Source organism: Leucoraja erinacea, chromosome 4, assembly GCF_028641065.1.
Source record: "Leucoraja erinacea ecotype New England chromosome 4, Leri_hhj_1, whole genome shotgun sequence".
NCBI lineage: Eukaryota > Metazoa > Chordata > Chondrichthyes > Rajiformes > Rajidae > Leucoraja > Leucoraja erinaceus.
The window spans coordinates 103,472,354-103,480,727 of NC_073380.1; the positions used below are offsets into that span (position 1 = coordinate 103,472,354).

At 47.6% G+C, this 8,374-nt stretch overlaps 1 pseudogene; it reads left to right on the forward strand.

The window, feature by feature from the left end:
• Window positions 1–4,607: 4,607 nt before the first annotated feature.
• LOC129696794 (U2 spliceosomal RNA) lies at window positions 4,608–4,715 on the forward strand (annotated as a pseudogene).
• Window positions 4,716–8,374: the final 3,659 nt, after the last annotated feature.

The following is an 8,374-nucleotide window of genomic DNA, read 5'->3' on the forward strand; positions in this document are numbered from 1 at the left end:
GAAGGAAGGCAACAAAGTTCAGGCCACATCCTCTTGTTCACCGGTGGTCCGGGCCGATTGAGGCTTCCGCAGTCTCCGCGATGGCGGCCCGATGTTTCCGGCCCTCTCGCCAGATGATGTAACTCCGGCATCGGGAGAATACTCTCCAAGGCTCGGAGTGTCTGGAACGGCCACTTACTCCCCGGAGACCGCGGCTCCTGAGGTCCACAGGCGCTCTCGGCGAGAGAACCCAGGCTCCGCGGTGTTTAAAAGTCAGCGCTGCCGTAGCTGAAAGCATCCGCAATGACAGCTCTGCGATGTTTGGAGTCGGCGGTCTCAGCACTCCGGAACATACTACACGGCGACCCGGGTAAGGCATCGCCCGCTCCGCGATGGCGCTTCAGCGCTGCCCCATCACCGAAGCTGAAGTTCTGGCTGGAAACGCCACTCCAGGCCCACTGGTTGGCTGCGAGGAAGGGGCGCAGATGCAGTTCAGAGGAAAACCACAACTCCGACCAGGTGGGGCCTGAGAAATACAGTTTCCCCCTTCCCCCCCCCCCCCCCCACACAAAAGATTAGACCTCCAAAACAAAACTATTAAGACAATAAAAACATATACTTATTCGTCCAGCAAGGGTGGTGTTGTCAGGGAATTTAAAAATGGCGTTGGAATTGTGTCTGGCTACACAATCAGGAGTATAGAGTGAGTAGAGCAGGGGACTGAGCACACAGCCCTGAGTTGCCCCTGTGTTGATGGTTACTAATAAGGAAATGTTGTTGCTATTGGGGTAGTGATTGTGGTTTATTGATGGGAATGTCAAATGTCCATTTGGATGGAGATACATAGAGACCCTCTTCCCCGACCTAGATAACATTTAGAAGCTTTAATGCCATGCTGTAGTTGAACTGATTTGTGTGTTCTTATTGTAAAAATGGTCCAACGCAGAGTGGAGAGTCAGAGAGATCACATCCCTGTTGACATTTTGTGGCAGCAGGTAACTTGTTTGGGGTTCAGGTTTTAGCTATGGTAAGAGTGGATTTGACCAAAACCAACCTTTTAAAGCATGTTATCACCACGGACATTAGTGCCTTCGGTCAGTGGTCATTAAAGCCTGTCACCTTACTCTTATTAGTCATTGTTATTATTGAAGCTCATTTGTTGGAGTCTTAGACCTTGGTAATGAGACTTTGAAGATGCCAACAAAAACTCGTTGGTCGATTTCAATATACAGTCAGGTGCACCAGAGGGCCAGACACTTTTTGAGGATCCACCCTCACGAGGATCTTCTGACATCGTCCATGGTGTACCTGAGATTACCATGCACTCAGCAGCTAAGGGGGCGTGGGAAGGCATATCAGTATTCTTTTGTTTCAGAATGTGCGTAGAACGCATTAGGCTCATCGGCAGTATTGCCTTGCTGTCGATTGAGCTGACACTTGGTTTTGCCTTGTAGGATGCAATGGCGTGTGAGCCCTTCCTCAGCTGGCAAGCATCCATCCCACTCATCAATTAAGAACAAACATGTCTCTGTCTTTTTGATGGGCTTATCAAGATTGTACCCTGGCCTTCTTATCTGAATATGCATTGCCAGACTTGAATGCCAAAGATCTCGTTCTCAGATTGCTGGTTTATCCAAGACTTCTGCTCACTCAGGTTGTTTTGGTGGAAACACACCTCTCCACATATTTCTCAATGAAGTCAGTGACTACCATGGTATTTTCATGCGAGTCTTTAGACTTTAGACTGTGAACTCAATTTACGACCATGGATCTGGGACACATTTTGAGCAATGAGAAACTGCAATGTTCCAAAATTTAGGGATCAGGAGCCCAATTTCTCCCGCTATAGTTGTGTTTAAAACACAAAATCATTCAGTAAAACAACCACCAATATCGCTCACCTTGATGAAGATCAAAATTGAGTTTTATTAGTCAAATAAAGATGATAAAAATGCAAGCTTAAAACTTGTGATATTGTGATTTGCGACATTCAGAAAAAGCCTTAAAATTGACATTTATACGCAATCAGTACTGCTTGAATCTACCAGTGAATTATTGTTGTGACTCTGAGAGAAACATCTTCATCTCAGTTATTGTTCTACAAGGAAGCATAAAAAAGAATGGCTTAAATACTGTGCTGTGAAGCGAACTATGGCTCCGTAAGGTAATTCAGTTGTCTGGAGAATTATATATGTTTTGCTTCACTCAAGGCTCAGCTCAGCAAGGTGAGCTAAGGGACACTGTAAATTTACAGGCACAAGGCATCAAACCCCATTCATAATCATTCTCATCCACTAGTACAACCAGAATATCCAATTACATGATTTGTTTGCTTCACTGCCTGAACACACAAGGCTTAGATCTTGCAAGTTCTCATCATACAGCCACCTTTGCCAGGATTTGTGAATATTGCATCAGAATATGTTAAAATAGCAGATGTAGAAATGACAATTCATATCAATTGAAAATCACAGACGAGTCCTGTGAACTCAATTTACGAGCTCTAATATATCTATATATTATGTTCAAATTGAGTAAACATTGCATAAAATTTCCAAATAAAATTGTGCACCGCTTGCTATTATTTTATCACTGAGGATATCTCTCCTTCTTTTATCACTGCTCAACACCTACAGCAGCGTTAGTTTGAATAACCAGCTATTTTCACTCCTTGTGTCAAAGATAAAACGGGTCCAACATTATTAAAGAGTGGCGTAGAGTCAAAGAGACAGAGTCATACGGGATGGAAGCAAGATGTTTGACCAAACTGGTCAATGCCAAAGGTACACGAGATGCCCCATTTAAACAAGTCCAATTCACCCACATTTGGCCCATATTACTCTAAACCTTTCCTAGTTCTGTAGCTGTCAAATAGATTTAAAATATTGTTATTTTACCTGTCTCGACTACTTCCTCTGGCAGCTCATTTCACATATTCACCACCGTCTGAAGAAAAAAAGTTGTTTCTGGTTGATATTAATCTTTCCCCTGTCACCTTAAACCAGGGGTCTCAAACTTTTTTGTCCTGTTTACCCCTGGCAACTTTAATAGCACACTAGACTAAGTGGGACCCGTTGGGTCCCAGTCACACGGTAGGTCTCATCCCCAATTAAACCCATTCTCCAATGCAATATTCTACCATGGTGTGGGTGAACGGGTGGTGTGGGGTGAGCTGGTTTGGGGTAGGGGGGTGGTGAGAGGTAAGGGGGGGGGGGGGGGTGGGGGGGGGTGGGGGAAAGGGGGGGTGGGGGGGGGAGGGGGGGGGAGGGGGGGGGGGGGGGGGGGGGAGGGGAGGGAGGGGGTGGGGGGGGGGGGGGGGGGGGGGGGGGGGGGGGGGAGAGGGGGGGGGGGGGGGGGGGGGGGGGGGGGGGGGGGAGTGGGGGGGGGGGGGGAGGGGGGGTGGGGGGGAGGGAGGGGGTGTGAGGGTGGGGGGGGGGGTGGGGTGGTCGAGGGGAGAAACGAGTCCAGATTTACAGAATCAAATTTCCAAATACAGAATTTCACATTGAAGTTCTGCCTGTAAGGTAGATTTTACTTCGGAGTCACGTGAGTGACTACGTGAAGAAGCCCGCTTCCACGCATGCGTGTCATATCGCTACACGCATTGCAACGAGTCACACAGGGGGGAACGGCGTTCCCCAAGCGGGAGATTTGAAAGTCGGGAACAGCAGGTAAGAGACTCTGCGTTCCTTTTTACTACTTACTTTTAGGAGGCTGCGGAAAGCTGGCGGGGAGACCCGTGGAGGGCGAGCAGCCAGCAGCAGCAACAGCACGAGTTTCCCTGGAGGGGAACAACCTGAGCCCGACTTTGCTCCCGCACCGGCAAAATTCACCTCTCGGCCGGGCGGGAAGCAAAGTAAAAAAGGTCCCTATGCCAGTCTCAAACGAGACTGGCTTGGGACCAGTCGCTAGCAGCCAGCACAGAGGCTGCGGGACAGACAGCACGGACCAGCGGTACCGGGGCTCGAAACGCTCAGCGAGTGCAGCGGCACTTATGGAGTCGGAACGGGACGTTCGGGCTGAAAACCTTGTTCACAAGGTAAGCACCAGGGTCCAGGGGATCTATAGGAACAGCCGGGGTTACCGGCTGCGGAACTGCCGCGAAGGACCAGGCCCGTGAACACCGGGGTCGGTCCAAGCGGCTCGAACCCGACACAGGGAACGACGGTCACCGGCGGGAGAAGGAAAGTCGGGAACAGCAGGTAAGAGACCCTGCGTTTCCTTCAACTTACCTTTCTAGGTGCAGACATGGACCAGGTCCATGTAAGGTGCAGAAGGCCGGCGGGAGAACCGCGGAGGAGCGGCAGCGCAGCGGCAGCGGCAGCGGCAGCGGCAGCGGCAGCAGCAGCGGCAGCGGCAGCAGCAGCAGCAGTGGCAGCCGGCAGTTGCAGTAGCACAGACAGCAGCAGTGGCAGCTGGCACTTCGTGAGGAGCTGGCAACGGCAGGAGCAGCATGGGCACATCGATTCCCGGAGGGGGAAAAACACCTGTGCCCAACTTCGCTCCAGCATGGTGAGAAAGTTCATTTCTCGGCAGCAAAGGACTTTGCAGTTGACTGGCTGCAATCTACTACAAGGGACCAGTATGTGAGTACCAGGATCGGTCCCAGCGGGGTTTTAGTTACAATAATCGCTTCTCGGCTTTTTGGCTAAGATCAAGTGTAGTATCTGTTCTTATCAGTTTAATATCTGATACACCCCTTATCTAGGGACTATATATATTATATAAAAACTATAGTAGCTGTTATCATCAGTTTTAATGTCTTATATGTCCCTTATCTAAGGACCATATAAGTAGGAGTGCCCAGAATTGAGGGCATTAGAGTGGGGTTGACCGGCTGCAACGACCATAAGGGACCAGTACCGTCAGTACGGGGGTGGGTCCCAGGGGTCTAAGATAAAGGAGCAGCCAGGAGTGCTGAGAGCGTTGAAGTCAGGTTAAAGGAATAGATGGAAGCAGCTGTGCCAGTTATCCTCCACACCGGCCATATCCACTTCACGGAAGGAAGGACAAAACTGGAGAAGGAGGACCATGGAACAGCGGGCAGCCAGCAGCAGCCAGCGGCACTTGGATCAACCGTAGTGGGATCAGCTGTGCCCGATGTCGGCCCCGCACCGGCCAGATCCATGTGACCGAGCGGTAGGCTAGACACAAATCAAACAAGGTAGTGGACTCGGAAGGGTCCGACTTTGCATAAAACCGCCGGCAACCAGTGCCCGAGAGGGCTGGAGCGGGAAGAAGCGGTGTATGGAGCCTTGCTCCAACGTGATAAAACCACAGCAGTACCTCTTTGAGGGCTGCACAATGCTTCTACCCCATCAGAGGGGAGCACTGTGGGTCAGTTCTGGGCTGACCTGCAAGAGGGGTCCGCAGAACAAAAGACAAGTGGGCAGCAGTTTAGCCCCACATGGGTACCCCGTGTGGGACCCTAGAGATCTCTAACTCTATAAAAAAGAGTAGGCAGGACCCTGATGGGCCAGAGCCTGGTAATACAGCGTCCCATGATCCTAACACAGCAGGGACTCTGCTGGACATGGTGGCCGATTACTTTAGCCAAGTCAAACATGGGTAGACTTGGATCCAGGATGGCAATAGTATTACTATATGTCTGGCCACAAACGCCAACAAGAAAAATTTACAAACACTGGCCAGACATCTGCCACCTGGCAACGGTGAGGCATTACAGGTGCCCAGTGTAAACCAATGCATTTGGCAGCATATGGACGAACATCAGGAACCAGGACCTCAAGATCCAGAGAACCTTCAAGGGATTGACGGAAGGCATCATAGCACACACCAGCACCCTGGACTAAACGTAGGTAACCAAAGACCATCAAGACGCACTAGATCTGTTTAATAATATGCAATATAACCTGAACTACACGTGGAAGGCGGCCATTCAGCCAGCACTAGGACCCCAAAAATGCTACCATTTGCAAATAAAAACCGTGTGTGGACTAAGCCAAGACACTGGGGCTCATCAAGGCCAGCGCAAGGGCCTATTTTGGAGCATGATACCAGCCACAGGCAAGGCCATAAAAAATGTGGCTCATACCAGTAGCAGTGTCAGAAATCAATATAACCTGCAGGATCCGTTTTAGGGTATGGCCAGGGCGGCCACCCTGGAAGATGCGGAAGCCTCAACCTCCCACACAACCCCGAACAAGAAATATTAAACCAGAACCTTATTTTCAAAAAACCAAGGAAATAACAAAACCACCGGTAACCAGGGAGGTAGGTGGGTGGGGTTTTCTTCTGTTAAAATAGGGACCTACGAGGGTAGGGGAGGTTGCAACACTACAGTTATGTATGGTATATAATCACTACAGATTCATATAATCTCAGCAGTATTCAGGGTTATCTGATAGGGTTTTTCTCATCCCATTAACCACAGTACATCATACACCAGAAGGGCATTTTGTCCTTACATAAACCAAACAATCTAAAACCCACATGGTGCTACAAGAATTGTACACAAAAGATGGGATTGAACATATTTATTAAATATAAGATAGAGTAGGGTTGCAGGATTATCATTGATTTTAACCCTAAACACATTTGTTTTAGATATTCATTTTAAGATGGATGCTCTTATTATTGATATAGACTTGGTGTCAGTTGTGGGTTTCTATATGGCAGGCATTGACTCAATAGAGGAACTTTGGCAATATAGAGCTTACATAAGGGGCAATCATTAGCCCCATTATTATGTACTAAAATTCGTAAACCAGCTTGGCATTGTTATGTAAATAAGCCATAGGGTGAGGTTTTCCCCCGTTCGGACCCATCATTGGGGTACTAGGGATAATTCAACCACACTCGGCATCTGGAATTTTCAGAGTACCCGACTGACCTTCTCAATCATGGTATTTCAGTCTTACAGGGGATGGTGTTAGAACCATGTTCCCTATGAACATTGCCAAAAAATTATTGATTTATCCAGTGACTGGAGGCAGTCATCCATGCCATAACACTATGGATTTATTGATTTGTAGAGTCTAACAGACCCACTACACTGTCAGACAGGACGATGAATCTCATCTCATCTGCACTAAGACTGTCAACACGGAAGCAGTACCTTGGACACATCAAGAAATGGGGCATATACTGCTTGGACAACAATCTCGACCAAAAGGCCAAGAACATTCTGGCCGTATTGGAATTTTTACAAGCCTCCATTAGGATAATCGATGGAGCTACAGTGCCTTCAATAGTGCCACAAGTGCACTCTCCAATTACCTATCACAAGGAACGGAGCGGCACGCGGTGGAAACGCACCCCTGGTAAGAAAACCAGGTACTCCGAAATCTGGGACGTGGGTGTCGTTTCTCAACATGCTGAGGAGCCTGTAGCTCATAACAGCGTTGTCACTTCAGTAACAGTCCAGGAAGATGGTTATGCTCATGGTGTTATTTACCGCACAACAAGTCCAGCCATTAAGCAAACTGAGCCTGGACTCCCTGATCATCTCACCGAGAAACTGGTGTTGTCATACAGGATTTAATAAAAGAAAACAGATCGGGTTCCTCGGGTCAAGTGTTTGAATTTATGGTACACCCATATGGCAAACGACTGTATAGCAAGACACATCTAACAATACATAGAATATACTAAGAACATTCGAGGTCAGAGAATGGAGTTGTTTATCTCTTACAAGAAACCGCATGAAAGGGTCATGACTCAAACTATATCAAGGTGGCTCAAATAGGTCCTAAAAATGGCAGAAATAGACACTAATGTTTTAACTCTCATTCCACCAGGGCTGCAGCAACATCCGCAGCAAAAATTGTACAGGTACCCACAGACCAAATCCTCAGAATGGCAGGATGGTCATTAAAAAAGGGTTTTCCACAGGTTTTATAATAAACCAGTTATTTTTTGGAGCCATCATTGTATTAAGAAAACATTTTATGTTCAACAAAATAATTTGCCCGAAAGGTTACAGGGCTATGATTCTCAAATTTTTAAAAAATGTTATATATTTTTTCGTTATACCACACAACTCTTTGTATAATTGTGTTTAAAATTACTAATGATGCTCTCTCCCAATACCCAAGGCAGTTTGTGAAGCATGGACTCGTTCCACGGCATGAGGTCACAGAGCTTTGAAATCTTCACGTAGTCACTCACGTGACTCCGAAGTAAAATAGTAAGATTAAACGAGAACTTACCAGTTTGAAGTTTGATCTGTATTTTATGAGGAGTTACGATGAGGGATTACGTGCCCTCCGCTCCCACCCTCTTATGATCATATCAAAAACTGGTATCTCTTTGGTAATCTTACTATGTTAGATCATTATAGGTTCCTGTGACCTCACACCGCTGCTTTGAAGTATGACACGCATGCGTGGAAGCGGGCTTCTTCACGTAATCCCTCATCGTAACTCCTCATAAA